Genomic DNA, 15,966 nt, shown 5'->3' with positions numbered 1-15,966 from the left:
AATCTTTGAGTAGGAAGACCAGAGACTAACTGTCCTGTATCTGCTCTTTTATTTTGATCACCTTAATCTTAAAGCCCAAATCACTGAAAAGTGAGAAGAGATGGGGTTAAAATACAGTCACAAAAATAAATATGTTTTCATTTGGTACAGTGAGAGGGTTACCGATGAGGGTGATGATTGTGTATCTCTGCTGATGAGAAATGACCTACTGCTGAGGAGAGAACATTCTGGCAGGAAACAGAAAGCAGACACATAATTCACAAACCAGACAGTGAGAGAGAAGTCTCGGAATAAAAATAAGCACAGACACATGTAGGGATGGCAGAGTGCAGCCCTGGAGGCTGTCGCCCCTGTGGGAAGGGCAGTGGCACTGAGGCTCCTCTGAGCACATTTCATCTGCGGATACGAAAGAGCAGCATTCAATGGGAAAGAATGTTTGGCTGTAGAAAAGTAATGGAACTGTTTCCAGAAAGAAAAATTAAGGGAGGCGATTTAAAATAGAGAAATATAGCTTTAGTTTCTCCTCATGCATACTTAATAAAATTTGGACTCAGTTCGGCATTTACGGTGAATAAACTGTAGAGAATTTGCCTAACTGTGCGCATAAGTACAGCATTAGACCTACAAGGGAACTGAGGCCCAGAGAAGCTAAGTGACTTTCCAAGATCCTGAAGCTTGATGGTGACAAAGCTGAGACTAAGGCCAGCTCTTTTCAGATGTCAGATTATGCACAAGTGTTTGTACTTCGGATACTAATATTTCACCCTCACTTTTTAATACAAATTGGAAATGTCTTAATTAGGGAATGGGCTTATAATAATTACTCTTTTATGTTTCTTAATTCAGTCAACTAAAAACATTTATTGCATACCTAATATATGTAAGCACTATGTTAAGAAACACAAAGTTGAAAGAGACATTGTCCCACATTGAAAAAGAGCTTATAAATTATTAAGAGAATCTGATATAGAAGTACATCCAATATTGCCAATGGCTTGTTTCCACACCCGCCTATTAATGAGCTTCACCTAGGACACTAATTAACAGTACAGATTAATTACTGTGTGTCTGTCTTGGAGAGTCAGATCCTTAGGTCGGGGTGGAGGCTCTTTTAATAATTTAGTAAATATTCTGGATGATTCTTCTGGGAACAGGAAGATTGGGGGGATACAATTGCATAGTTCCCAAGTTTGTTTGCCCACTGGAATCACGTAGTGAACTTCAAAAATTAAAAATTCCTCTGTTCCCCACTCAGAGATTGTGATTTGGTTAATTGTTCTGAGGTATAACCCAGGGCTTGGATTTTTAAAGATCCTCCATATGATTCTAATAAAAAAATTAGTGGAACTACTTCACCATGCTATTGGGATGGGGTGCTCAAGGAAGGTGTCATGAAGGAAATGCCATCCAACTGATATGTATTGAAAACCTACCATATGATAAGCATTTTTCATATATTATATCTTTTAATTTTTAAAACAAGTCTACCAGGTTAATATAATTATTATCTGTATTTTATGGGCCAAAAAACGGAAGTCTAGAAAACATTCTCAAAGTCATAGAGTTTGTAAGTGGCTGAGCAGGTATTTAAATCTAGATTTGTCTGAATCGGGAACTTGAGCCTTTGTCACTTTGCCAGACTGACTTTCAGATGTAGCTTGAAGGATGGGAAGGTTTGTAACTGACAGAAATTGGAATGGAAGGCATTCCAGGGAGGGGGCGGGGGGGCACAAATGTCAGCGGAGGAAGAAGTGTGATAAGTCAAGTTGGACAGTTTGTCTCCAGATAATGGAGGACCTTGAATTCATTGACTGCCTGGCTAGTCATCAGGAGATTTGTTGATTCATTCATTCATTTAACATATTGTTATTTTATAATGACATTACAAGTATCACATATTAAAATTTTAGAAAAAAACAGTTTTGGACTGTTAAGTTAAATATAAGTTAAATATAAATATAAGTTAAATATAAATATAAGTATATAAGTTAAACATTCATCTGGACTTTTGAGGATAAAGTTGTTTCAATTTTCTTTTTTTCTGTTAACATATTATGGCAACTTATAATTAACACACTGAGGACCATACTACCATCATTGTAGTCATAGTGCTGAAGAGTGCTGAAAATTCACTTTTGCTGGGACTTTAAGACCAGAGATGCCGGAGTAGGAACAAATAAATTGTGGTATTCTTACACAAAAGGATATCGCACCGAAGTTAAAAATGAAAGAACTAGAGCTATAATATCAAATCTGCATCAATCTTAAAAATAACATGGTGAGGAAAAAAACAGAGTTAGCCTGTGAAATACAAAGTTTTTTTTTATTATATTAATCACCATACATTACATCATTAGTTTTTGATGTAGTGTTCCGTGATTCATTGCGTGTAACACCCAGTGCTCCGTGCAGAACGTGCCCTCTTTAATACCCATCACCAGGCTAACCCATCCCCCCACCCCCTCCCCTCTAGAACCCTCAGTTTGTTTCTCAGAGTCCATAGTGTCTCATGGTTTGTCTACCCCTCCGATTTCCCCTCCTTCATTTTTCCCTTCCTGCTACCTTCTTTTTTTTTTTTTTTTTTTTTTTTTTTAACATATAATGTATTATTTGTTTCAGAGGTACAGGTCTGTGATTCAACAGTCTTACACAATTCACAGCGCTCACCATAGCACATACCCTCCCCAATGTCTACCACAAAGTTTTAAAACATAAAAAAGTATTATATTTTCATTTCTGCATGCCTATTTACTAAATTTTGGAAAAATACATGGAAATGTTAAATACCAAATCCAGAGTAGTAATAATGGGGCAGATCATATATTCCAGGAATGGCCACGATAATATCTCTCTTCCCACAGGTTCTTATAAGGGACCCTTGCCATTTCTGTCATTTAGTGTGAGGTCTGTACCCCTTCAGCATTAACCTGGGTGGAACTTTGTGACTATCTCAACCAATAGAATACAGTAGAAGTGACTCTGTATCTTCCGAAGCTAGGTTGTAAAAGTGCAATGCATTTCTGCCCTGTGGACTGGCGATACTTGCTCTTTCAACCCATGCTGTCATCCTGCTGTAGAGAGAAGCCGGACAGTTACTTGGAGAGACTTCATGTACCGTAGAGCCCCAGCTAAGGTGGCAGCTGAAAGCCAGCAGCAACCACCAGACGTGAGTGAACAAGCCTTCAAATGATTCCAGCCTCCAGTCACCAACTTACCTCTAGGCTTCAAGTCTTCCCAGATGAGGCTCCTGCTATCATGAAAAACAGAGATCAGATATTCACACTGAGCTCTTTCCCAATTTTTGATACACAGAATCCATTAACATAATAAAATGGTTATTTTTTTTAAGACCAAAGATATATGATTAACAAATACATGGGTAATGTTTGTCTTTTCTAGAAAGTGGGACCCCAGAGGTTTTTAGACTAGACAAATGGTGTTAGCATCTATCCCTAAGGAAAATGCTTCCTATATGTAATTACTTTCTGTCCAGAATCCTCCATTTTCAATACAGTTAGAGTTCTGCTGATGATCAAAGAGAAAATGCAGTTGGATGTTGAGGGTCTAAAAACAGCTAATCTCTCTTTTCACAGGAAAGGTTTCTCATAGAATCTGTAGACAATGGAAAATTTTTGGGAACTAAAAGAAGGGGATTTTAGAAGCTCTGAATCTTGAATCTTTGGGGGAGAATTTTTCTGGACACAGAATTATAGTTGCTTTGTTGATTATGAAGTTGCTGTCATTTTCATCAGTCATATGCACATGCACATATGACACTGTATCGATGTCACTAAACATGCACTAAAATATATGATAAGCAACCAAGTAACTCCATAAAATTATTTTGCCAATTACCCTTTCCATCTAAAGGAATGAAATGTCAGTAGTTTGATGATTTTAATGTTTGGTATCACATTCATAATTTAGGAATTTGTGTGTGCATTCAATTATTGTTTATTCATAAAACATGTTTTTAAGTATCTAGAATGTACCATGCAGTACACTTCACAGCGGGGATACAGAGGGAACAAAAGACAACATTCCTTGTTCTCAGTGATCTGACAATCTAGTGGGAAAGACAACCAAATACAATGGTCTTATAGATACAGAACCGATATATGTTAAATATCATTTATTACATTAAATAGTAAATATAATAGTGCATACATTAAGGTACTCTCTTTAAGATTCTTTATTTGTTTATTTATTTATTTGACAGAGAGAGACACAGCGAGAGAGGGAACACAAGCAGGGGGAGAGGGAGAGGGAGAAGCAGGCTTCCCGCTGAGCAGGGAGCCCGATGCGGGGGCTTGATCCTGATTGTGACCCGAGCCCAAGGCAGACGCTTAATGACTGAGCCACCCAGGTGCCCTGATACATTAAGGAACTCTCAATTCAGTAAGAGGAATATATTGCAGTTTGACAGCTTTTTAGTGAAACAAGAATATGCCAAATAAATGAATGGTTCAGATTAAACGCTCCAAATTTAAATTCAAATCTATGTGGGAAACTCCATTTATGATAAGGGTAGAATTACAATCCAGTAAGGAAATACTGGTTTATTTACTAAATGTTCTAGACGTACTTGTCTGTTAAAATTTTATTATTTTTTTAAGTTTATTTATTTTTTAGTAATCTCTACACCCATTGTAGGCCTCAAACTCAGGACCCTAAGATCAAGAGTTGCATGTTCTTCTGACTGAGCCAGGCAGGTGCCCCTGTTAAAATTTTATTAAAAATGTTAATAAACTATTTCAGATAACATTTTTATAACCCTGTAGGAGAAGAGAACAAGATAAATGTAGAAACAGCAATGGAAAGACTGATTGATATTTGATTTAATAAAGTGTCTTTAAGACAAAGACAACATAGGAAAATAATATTTGTTACTTGAACAAAAAAACCAAAGGCCTAATATCACTGATACGCAGAAAGTTCCTATTATTGAAAATAAAAACACCATCACACTAGGACCTTATGTTCAAGACACAGTTTTCTGGGCACAGAAAATACAATGAAGAGAAGAATATATATGATTCTACCTCTTAGGGAGTGTATGAGTATCTAGCTTGTTAATTCAACACTGATCAAAAAATACAGAAACATATAGTAAATAGTGGAAATCAGCTTTGCTCCAAGGTATTCTGACTCCAGGGCATGCATGCCTAGTCCAAAGCTGATAACAGCAAGGCTGGTGAGAATGCTGGATTGGCCATGTTCTCATACTGATGGTGTATGTTAAGTACAAATATTTTTTAAAGAAAAGTTAGCTGTCAGTATTTATTAAAATAAAAAAATATGCAAATATGTCAGTGTTTTGGTCCAGCGATACCACCTTTAGAAATTTCTACCAATGTACTATAAACATCTCTTGGTAAGGATCTATTTATGAGGACATTTAAGGTAGCATTAGTAGTAATGGCAAAAGACTAGAACCATTCTGAATATCTATTAACATGGCAACCACTGAGTAAATCATGAAATATACTTGTTTTGAAATATTATGTACTTGTTAAAAAGGGATAATTACATCTAGACATTTTGTTTGACTAAGCCAACAGGGGCAGCAAAACATATAAATAAGCAAACTTCAGTAAAAGAAACATAATAGGGTAAAAAAGACATGTGAAAAGATGCTCAAACTCACTAATAAGTGGGAAAAAACAAGAAGTTAGGACTTTTCCCCCTAAGATTAGAAAAATTATAAAGACTGATAATATCCTCTGAAGGCAAGTGTGAGGAGAAATAGATATTATTGGTTGGGACATAAATGAATATCATCCTTAAAATGCCTTTTTTTGCAGTATGTATAAAAATTAATAGTATATGTATCTCCAAATCAAGTAATTTCACTTTTAGGTTGTTAACCTTCAAAATTACTCACATATACATTTATAGGCATGTATGCTACTGTTATTTGCAGCATAGTTTGTAATACTGAAAATTTAGAATAACTTACATGTTCACCAGCAGGAGAATGGGGTAACAGATCATATTTTCATTCCAAGAAAACAACTCTGGTAGAGTTATATAGAGATAAAACTGAAATTGGAGAGATGGACGACAAGACAAGACTAATGGATAGTTGGAGAGATGGATGACAAGACAAGACTAATGGACACATGTACTCATTAGGCAGTATCATGTTAACCCCGGTGACCTCATTATGGAAAGGCACTGAGAATAGAAAGAACCAATAATTTTCAAAAGTAAAGCAAAAAGGAATTATACATTGATTTGAATAGAAAGGAGGTGAAGAAAGGGGGAAGAAAATAAAATAACTGAGCTTCCTAATGTATGGAACGAAGGGCAAAATTTCTCATAATTTCAGAAGTAGTCAAATTTGAGTATGAAGCTCTCATGTACAAAGATTGGTTAAATACCTATTAGAAATGATATGAGAATGCATGAATTATGCATTCTATGTAATGTATAAGCTACAAATTAGTCTATGCTTTAACATTTTATATAAAATATTGGGAAACTTAAGAGTATGCATGAAAGAGTCAAATTACCTGTTAATGTAAGCAAATATGAAAGACTGACTTTTTAACACATTGTCCAGTGTTGTGGCTATGTAGAGGACCTGTAAAGATGAGGAAAGCTATAACAAAACGACTGCTTTGTCAAGTCCATCACTATCGCTATTAGATGCTTGGTTCAATGCTCTAATAGAGAAGAATAAGGAGAAAATACAACAGAGCTATTTTTATAGTGCTGGATATATTTTAAATATAGTGAACTTAGTCTGCACTAAATGGATTTATTATTCACAAAGAACTGGACATAGTTTGATCATTCTAAAAATAAGTGCTAGATTTGTAGTTTGTTTTGAAATTAAGTAAAAAATTAAATTCAACTTATCTCTTTATTATTAATAAAGCACAGTGAACATAGTTATAATAAAAACTTCTCCAGAAAAGACCATATTTGTACATTACTTGGAATCTTGTGGAGTTCAATTTATTGAACATCTTAATCTAAGTTCAACTTAACTTCCTGCATTTTATTTATCTGAAGCTTTGCAAAGATGTAGTAGAAAGCCAGCTTTCTAAGATCAAGTTTTACTGTGGATATCAAGAGAGTTGCCACAAGGCAATCGGCCACAAAAATCTCTCGGCTAGCTCCCTAATGTCAAATATAACAAACTCTATGATTGAGTCTTTATCCAGCACAGAAATGAGATGGCTCCTGATCTAGTGTTACACCAATAAAAGCATGTCACTGGTTAGTAAGAGCAGTTAAATTTGATCAAGTACATGACCCACAAGAGTGGGAGCGTGTATACACATACCCGCTTTATGAAGCTGAAATCCAAGCTCTAGTGTTCACAATGTTATCGTAAATAGCTCCAAGCTGGAGTTAATGTGGAGTGATATTTCTGTCTTGAATGTGTTATAATATATTTTGATACAAGGTAATGGAACAGGATACATGCACGTTTTTTAACTGTTGAAAAGATTCTGATTGATCCCTGAATTTATTTAATTCTCACCAGGTAAAAGGGAAAGGCTGTGAGAAATAAGAAGGAAAGAAACCATAAGGGAGCTGAAGAAAATGATGAAACTCTAAAACAATTGGTACTACGAACTTAGGCTGTCTTGCCACTGTGAAGTGAAAATATCCTATTTCCTTCCACCTTTCTAATGCATAATTGTGAAAACAATAATGTTTAAAATGACTTCATTATAGATTTTCCCATTATCTGATGAATATAATCATATTAGACTGCTAGAAGTAGATGCAACGTTGTATACTTTTTTACAGAAGAAAAAGGAATTCCCGTCAGATGATTTCACATTCTATAGAGAACTCTCTAATATAATGCCTTAATTTATTCTCAAAACCTCACAACCAAATTGTAGGTAGCTGGGGCATCATGGGTCCTCTAAAGATGAAAAAACTGGCACCCAGAAAGTTTAAGTGGCTTTCTGAAATCACACAGGAATTTAAGTAGCCTGACTCTTCATGCTGTTTCTTTCTTCGAGATGAACTTAACGTAACCTGAAGAAAGAAATACTGTCTCTTAAAATGATCATATTAATTTTCTAGGGCTGCCATAACAAAGTATGGCAAACTGAGTGGTTTAAACAACAGATATTAATTGTCTCACTGTTCTGTAGGACAAAAGTCCAAAAATGAGAGATTGGTGGGATTAGTTCCTTCTGAGGGCTGTGAGGGAAGGATCTGTTCTAGGCCTCTGTCCTTGGCCTGTAGATGGCTACCTTCATGTTCGTCCTGTATCTTCTCATTTTCTTCTCTCTGTGCATATCTATGTCCAAACTTTTCCTTTTAATGAAAACACGTTAATTGTGTTTTGGATTAGGATCACAAGTGGATTAGGATCACATTAATGATCTCATTTTAACTTGATTACCTTTGTAAAGACTCCATTTTCAAATAAGATTACATTCTGAGGTGCTGGGGACCTCAGTTGAAGTTAGGACTTCAATATACAAATCTTGGAAAGATGCAGTTCAACCCATGACAATGACCTTTGGCCTCATATTCAAGGATGTGATAATGACTGGTCTCCTAATTGTTAGCAAGTCAGGTGCTGGAATTGAAGGTGGAATGTCTGCCTAGCTCACCTTTCTTTTAGGAGCCATGCTTATCTGAAGAAGTCAACCCTCAGCAATTACTTCATGCCACGTGAACCTTCTCCCTTGACCATGGTTAATTGTTCCACAGTGGGTAGATAATTGAGCTGAGGTAATCAGATTCTCTTGGCAATTCTCAGTTGGTGGCCAAGAGCTGCTGGCCCATCTGAGTTAGATTACTGAATTGGAGACACAGAAATTCAGGATCTTTTTAGTTTCTGGTCTTCGCCCTACCCACTCCATGGTTGTTGGTATTCTCCTTAGGATTCTATGGAACCCTATTATACTTTCAATAAACTCTTCTCTTTTCCTTTCCTCTCTCCTTGCCTCTCCTCCCTCTCCTCTCTCTTTCTCTCCCGCACTTCCTCCCTCCCTCCATTCCTCCCTCCCTTCCTCCCTCCTTCTTTCCCTCCCTCCCTCCCTACCTTCCTTCCTTCCTTCCTTCTTTTGTTGTTTATGTGTGTGTGTGTGTCTTTTGAACAAGTTTAAAGTTCATTTCTCTCTCTCGCAACAACAAAACTTGAGTAGAAAGGGGCAGTTTGCTAGATTTGTGGTTATCAAAAATTGTTCTTAATGAACATTTCTTTCTGAATCCTAGTAGAACAAATAAGCAGAGTCCACTCTGATAGAAGGAGGAGGTGGTGTCCTGCCAGGTACCCACTCTCCAATTTTTGCCTTCCTCCTTACCACCACCCCCACTGCAATCATCCTGCCATTGAAGTATCTCTCTGGAACACTGAGTCTTTATAAACCATTGTTTAAAAATCCTAGGGCTTTTTTTTCTTTCTTAATTTCTCTCTCTGTAACCAAAAATTCACTGATTTTATTAGGAAGCAATTGAGTTTGAGAAAGTGACTTTCTATCTATGAATAGCCACTATCAAAAATATAGACCTAAAAAGAAGTCAGGGAAAGCCAATGAGTTTCCAATAGATGAGAACATACCTTGAGGTGAACTGTGCTTAGAAATCCGAGCATAATTTCCTCCACACTCCTTTTTTTTTTAAGTTAAAAAATGTATTATTTATTTATTTGAGAGAGAGAAAGCAAGAGGGAGGAGCAGACTCCCACTGAGCAGGGGGCCAACTACGGCTGATCCCAGGAACCTGGGATCATGACTTGAGCTGAAGGCAGACACTTACGGACAGAGCCACGCAGACGTTCCCTCCTCCACACTCCTGAAGAGACAAAGTGTTCATATTTCTGATTTTACTCCTTGTTTTCTCAAATGTCCAGGGGCTATTTATCATTTTCAATAATGTAGAGTTTGATGAATGAAGGAAAGTAGATTCTAATCACAAATGATTGATCACTGTTATGAGAGGAACATTTTTTTTAGTATGTGAAAGAAACATTAATTGAGCAAGATAGGTGAATATTAATATTTTTATCTTATTTTTGTGAAGAGCAATTTAATGTAGGCTGTACTGAAATACCTGGGACATGCAGGGGATACAAAGAAGAATAACTTGATCTCATGAACAGGGTCTTATTTTAGTTCCACAGTATCAAATATTTGTATTGAATAAGGATCCTTTCCTTCCTGAATGAAATGTGTGTGGGGGGTTGTGTGTGGAAGTGGAATTGGGGTTTGACTGTGGTCTAGGGGAGATATATTAAGTGGGACACAATCAGCATTTCAGAAGGGCTCATTATTTGCAGTTGATTCTGACTTGCTCCAGGGCCCTAATTTTCAATATGAATGTGTCATTATGCTCCATCTTTAATTAAAGATAAATAAATAACAGGAATCAGGAGGGCAGGAATCAGGAGGCCTGAACTGCCTTTGACCATCTAAATGAACGTACTGTGCCTTAGATTCCTTGTCGGTAAAATAAAGGGTATAAACTATAATGTTTTATATTCTACTGATTTTAGAAAGTGCACGCTGCCAGCCAACTTCTGGTCAGTGTCGTCACATGGCACAACTCCAGGTGGCACTCCCCACTTGGCGTACACAGCAGCCCGGATTTGATGAGTCAATATTTTAATCACTTCTATCTCATTCTCATTGCAATTAATTAGTATCATGGCCAGATTTTACTAAGCATACTGAGTTTAATTTACAGACACATAAATCACTGACAAAGTCCTTTGGCATTTCAATGTAAGAGATACTAAGCTTTCTCAAGAGATCTTTTGATATCATTTCCATTTTGAAAAATGAATTAGCCAAGAATTATAATTAAAATAAGGAAAAGCATGTGAAATGAGGAAAATCATGTTCTAACAATAATCCATTTTCTAGGCTAGGAAGTCTTTGCTCTTATTTTTGGTCAAGTATTTTTCTGAAGGTGAACAAATAAACGTGAAACTAAGTGAAACATTCTTCAGACCTTCTCATGAGTGATGTCTTGTTTGTTAAATCTTGTTTTAAATGTCATTCTTTCTTGATCTATCTACAGCAACCACCAGCTACTTTTAATCATATGACTCTAGTTTAATTCACCTCATAAAATTTATAACAATCCTATGTTTTTTGGTTATTCATTTATTTATTATCTGTATCTCCACTAAAATAAGTATGATTTTGAGAACATTGCCTATCTTGCTCATTATTGTATCCCTAATCTTTAGAATAGTGTATGGAACATAGATGATGTGCAATTGATATTTATTGAATAAATAAGTGTGAATAGTCCCCTGTCTGTCTGAAGAAAGAAGTAGTAGGGTCACCTGGGAGGCTCAGTCAGTTAAGTGCCTGCCTTCAGCTCAGGTCATGATCCTGGGGTCCTGGGATCAAGCCCCGCATGGGGCTCCCTGCTCAGCAGGGAGACTGCTTCTCCCTCTGCCTCTGTGCTCCCCCTCCCCCTGCTCATGTTCTCTCTCTCTCCTGCTCTGTCTTGTTTTTTCTCTCTCTTAAATCAATCCATCAATCAGGTCATCAATCAATTTTTTAAAAAAAATTAGTAGTAGTGATTAATGGCAAGTTTACCAGAAACCAACAACTCATTTTCAAATTCAAGCAGAATCAGCTACATAACTTGTGGATCCCAATGCAAAATTAAAATGAAGGGCACCTTATTCAAGATTTATTAAGAATTTTGAGACAGCAACAGTAGAGCATTAAATCAAGTGTGGACCCTTCTAAATATAGGGTCCTTCAAAGCAACTACACAGGTTGCATGCCCATGAAGTTGACCCTGAGTGACGATGGGCAAGATGCTTAGTCTTTCAGTACCTTTTTACTTGTATCTATTATATTTCTTTTTAAGGTTGTTGTGAAAATTAAATGAACTAATATATCTAAGACTCTTAGAACAGTATGTATTTCATAGTAGGTACTGTATAGGTGTTAATGTTTGTTGTAATAAATATATATTGTCAATATCATATAATGTAATAACAACAATAGTATTATTCTTGTTATCATTCTTTTCTGCTATATTCCTAGAGCACTGACTAAATAGCAAAGGCTTAATAAATTGTTTTGAATAAGAAGGAAAATCCATGTTGTCAAATTGAAACCATCTGTAGGTATAAGACACGATATACAGAGGCATAAATGGATCTAGCAAAGAGTTTTTTTCTAAAAAAGTTATTTATTTTGATTAAATTGTAGATATCAATGTAAACTAGATACCTTTTTTTTAACTCAGGACATCATAAAACAAGAAAGGAATTAATTGAGGATGATTAAATCTATAATTTTGGAATAAAATTGCATTTACTTTATTCAGTTAATTTTAGTATACAAACACATACATGGGCACATATTTTGACATTAGGTAATATGTGATAAGGTTTTGGTATTAATTTCTAATCACTTCCTAGTAAAGAATGGGTGATCCATTCTGTCAGATGCAATTAAAGGAAATATCTGTATTTATCTATTCTTCTCCTGCCATTTCTTTTATCATCTAGCCCTTTGAATGTTCCAAAGCCATTTTTTAGTGTAGGTCTTTTCTTGAATAAAGGGCCTTCATTTTTTAAAATTATAAAATATAGCAAAATTCCATGATGACAACATATAGACTTATCAAATATAAAATTTTATCATATTTGCTTTAGACTACAAAATGCAGATTCAATAAATCCAACCATTCAATCTTTTATTTATTTATTTATTTATTTTTTTGTCTTCTACACTGTGACATGTGCTGTTCTTGTTACAAGAGGTATAACAGAACAATGAAGCAATATCCCTACTCCCTGAAATTTACATTCTATTGGGGAGAGCATGCAGTAAACCAAAACACCAATAGGAGGTATACATATTATACACAAAGTACATAGTATGTCAGGGGTTGAGACATGCTATGGAGAAATTTATGCAGGGAAAGGAGAGTGAGAGAAGAGGTGATTTTAGATAAGGGTGATCAAGGAAAGCCACTCTGATCTGGTGGCTTGAAACAGAGTCTTCTGTGAGGCACAGCACAAGCCGTGGGGAAAGGTAGGCCTGGAGGATGGAAAGGGGAGCCACAGGCCTGCAGAAGTGGCAGTGTGTTTAGAAGGTTAAGGAGCATCAGGGAGGCCAGAGGAACTGGATTTTGATCTGCATGTCATAGGAACTCATGGAGTATGTTGAGCAGAGTAGTGACATGATTAGACTAATCTTTTAAAGGAAACAACTCTGGCTGTGCTATTTCGAGAATCAATTCCAAGGGGCAGAGGATGAGTAAGAAAACCACTGTATGGGGCGCCGGGGTGGCTCAGTCGGTTAAGCATCTGCCTTCGGCTCAGGTCATGATCCCGGGGTCCTGGGATCGAGCCCCACGTTGGGCTCCCTGCTCAGCGGGAACCTGCTTCTCCCTCTCCTCCTGGCTTGTGCTCTCTCTTGCTATCTCTGTCACTATCTGTCTGTCTCTCTCTCAAATAAATAAATAAAATCTTAAAAAAAAAAAAGGCAGTTAAAAAAAAAAAAAAAGGAAAACCACTGCGGCGATCCAGTCAAGAGATAATGGTAAACTTAACCAGAAGGGTGATGAAATGGGAGGTGAAACTGACGTTAGAACCATGAAAATCAGCCAATGGATTGGATGTAAGGATAAAGAGGAGTCAGGGATGCCCCCAAGGATTTTCATCCGAGCACCTAGACGAATGGATTTATCATTAATAAAGAATTATGGCGAATGCTGGAAAAGAAGATTTTTTCATATTTAAATATTTGGTACACACAGAATTCTTAAAATCAAGTGGTCAGTTTAAAAAATATTAACTTTCAGGGGTGCCTGGGTTCCTCAGTCATTAAGCGTCTGCCTTCAGCTCAGGTCATGATCCCAGGGTCCTGGGATCGAGCCCCGCATCGGGCTCCGCACTCCGCGGGAAGCCTGCTTCTCCCTCTCCCACACCCCAGCTTGTGTTACTGCTCTCACTAACTCTCTGTCTGTGTCAAATAAATAAATAAAATCTTTAAAAAAAAATTAAAAAAATAAAAAAATACTAACTTTCAAAAAGTTGAATTTCAAAAGAGTTCAAAAATGAAAGATTTCAAAAGGTTGACACTTCCCTGTATGATCCAGAGGAAACTATTATCTTTAATTTAATGTTTATTATTCCCATATATCTGCTTTTATTATTACTATGTGACTATACATCAAAAAACAATGTATATATTGTATATTTTTAAACTCTGTGGAATGGATACCATACTAGATAGATTGTGTTGCAATTTTTTTTCCTCAACATTGTATTGTGTAAGATTTATCCAGGTTATATATGTTATTTCATTTATTTAATGGTATTCTATGCCATTTATGGTATTCTATGCCATTGGATTAGTAATATTAATACATTTGCCTTATGGTAGATACTTAAGCAGTTTCCCTTATAACAAAAATGCTTTTAGATATTAATGTACATGTATTCTTGTGCACAGGTGCTGGAGTTTCCTTAGGAATTGTATCTGGAAGATAAACTATTGGCTTGAAGGATATAGACATCTTTAGTCAGACATGATTGAATTGCTTTTGTATGTGTTATATCAATTTACTCTCCCATTAGCCTCCATGAAAGTTCATAATTATCCATACCACCATCAATTGCCAGTGTGATGAGTTGGAAATTATACTCGTGTTATACTCTGAATTCTTCTGATTTCTGTTGAGTTGGGCATTCTTTCATATGTTCATGAATATTCTATTGTCCTCTTCTGTAAATTCCCTGTTCATATCCTTCACTGGTTTTTTGATTATTTATAGTTTTATTACTAATTTATAAGAGCTTTTGCTCTTTCTTTCTCACTCTCCTTTTCTTCTGGATGTTAATTCTTGATTGGTTAGGTGTATTACAAATGAATCCCTGAATCCATTGTTTCTCTTGTTTGTTAAGTGGCTTAAACAATAAGGAAAATTTATTTTTTTTTATGCAGCACAAATTACAAAGTAGTTGTCTTAAGGACTGGTCAATTCAGTGGCTTCAGTAATCATCAAGAATACAGTTTCTTTCCATCTTCAGCTCAGTCATGCTTAACATTTCTCTTTCACGCTTTGGCTTGTTCCCCTCCTTGTTACTGAGTGGCTGCCACATAGGCATCACATCGAGGCATGGAAAAAACTACGAGAAAAAGTGCCTGTGTCATCTTTTAAGAGCAAGCAAATCTTTCTGAGGAGCACCCATCACATTTCCCACACACCCTTGGTTTAGGGGCTACCCCAAACCAATCATAAGCAAAGAGAATGCTAAAAATCAATAATTGACTTAGCCCTTTTTGAATATACTCCTGAACTGGGAATGGTGTCCCCCTTCTTTGAGAGATAAGAATCTGAACACCATCAGAGTTCTTTTAGCAAGGAGGATGAGAATAGATGTCTAATTTGTCAACAATGCAAAGTGAATGCTATGGTTATGGTAATAGTTTGTAGCCATTGTAAATGGAATCTCTGGCCAACTGCATTTTCTAAAGCATTTATTACTGATTTACGATGATACCAGTAATTGTATTTTTTTTTACCAGCATCCTTGCTGAATTCCCTTAATAGCTCAAATAACATAACAATAGATTTGCTTGGAATTTTTATGAATACTGTAATATATTAAGGACAATTTTATTTTCTTTTTCATTATTTATTCCTTCTTATTTCTTTTCCTTCTTCTATTGGCTAGGACTTCTGATATAATGTTGAATAATAGTAGAGATAGCATCTTTGTCTTGTTTCTAATTTTAACAGTACTTAATTTATTTTCTAAACAGACTCATGTACTGGAACTAATCTATGTGCTTGGACATTTCTAAGGGACATATATCAGCCCCCAATATATCAAATTTGTAACAGTTGTGCATAGAAGAAATGAGCTATTTTGTGAGGGCTTGAGATTCTCATTGAAAGAGGTTTCCAAGTAATGGCTTGCAAACTTCTTGGTAAGTATATTGTAGCAATTCAGCATTATCTAAAAAATAGGACCCTGGATTATACCCAAAGCATTAG

General features: G+C 36.1%; 1 long non-coding RNA gene across 8 annotated transcripts in view; it reads left to right on the top strand.

The window, feature by feature from the left end:
• The window catches only part of LOC144381846 (uncharacterized), a 367,900-nt gene that overhangs the window by 90,451 nt on the left and 261,483 nt on the right, over positions 1–15,966 (top strand). For 5 of the 8 annotated variants that reach the window (XR_013447825.1, XR_013447830.1, XR_013447828.1 and 2 more), the window contains one exon: positions 3,078–3,166. The exons of the other annotated variants lie outside the window; for them this stretch is intronic. This is a non-coding gene — a long non-coding RNA (uncharacterized LOC144381846). The remainder of the gene's footprint in view (positions 1–3,077; positions 3,167–15,966) is intronic. 8 annotated transcript variants of the gene reach the window in all.

This window comes from Halichoerus grypus, chromosome 5, assembly GCF_964656455.1.
Source record: "Halichoerus grypus chromosome 5, mHalGry1.hap1.1, whole genome shotgun sequence".
Classification (NCBI taxonomy): Eukaryota; Metazoa; Chordata; class Mammalia; order Carnivora; family Phocidae; genus Halichoerus; species Halichoerus grypus.
This window is presented reverse-complemented; position numbering and strand designations above follow the sequence as displayed.